Here is a 598-nt window from a genome sequence, read left to right on the forward strand (position 1 = left end):
ATATTTTCTTTTTAGGTCTAGTCTATTCAGTGTTCACTGTGCTTCTTCAATGTGGATTTTCCCATTCTTCAAAATACCAGGGAAGTCTTCTTCTAGTACTTCTTCCACAATTTTCTAGTGATTTCCCTGTCACTCCTCTGTTCTGCAATCCCAACCATATGTATGTTTTATGTCATCCGTTTGATGTCATCTCACATGGTTCTAATGTTTTCTTCATTTCCTTTACATCTGATCTCTGATTTTTCTTCTAGTATGTTTCTAGTGAGGCTCTTTTATTCCAGTTCACTGACTCTCTGTTCCACCTCTTCAGTTCTACTTCTTTGTCCTACCCAGTGTGAGGGACACTTCTCCCATTTCGGTCTTAATATACTAGATTGTATTTTCATGCTTTTCTGTTATTCCCAGTACTTTGTTGGCTGTACCCTCTCTGTCTTGTGATGATTTTTAAGTTCTTTTTTTTAAATTTTTTTTATTGGGAAAAACATATTGGGGGTACAAGGAGGTGAGGGTTGGGGGCAGAAGGGTGAGGATGGGCCAGGATGCACTTGCAGAGCTGTACCGTTTGGTCAGTGGGGGGAGCAGGTGAAGGAAATGATGA

General features: G+C 40.0%; 1 protein-coding gene across 1 annotated transcript in view; it reads right to left on the bottom strand.

Annotated features, from left to right (window-relative positions):
- The window catches only part of FNIP1 (folliculin interacting protein 1), a 193,511-nt gene that overhangs the window by 68,113 nt on the left and 124,800 nt on the right, over nt 1–598 (bottom strand). The window lies entirely within an intron of this gene.

Source organism: Elephantulus edwardii, unplaced genomic scaffold (assembly GCF_000299155.1).
Source record: "Elephantulus edwardii isolate Elephantulus edwardi_28Jun2011 unplaced genomic scaffold, EleEdw1.0 scaffold00245, whole genome shotgun sequence".
Taxonomy (NCBI): Eukaryota; Metazoa; Chordata; class Mammalia; order Macroscelidea; family Macroscelididae; genus Elephantulus; species Elephantulus edwardii.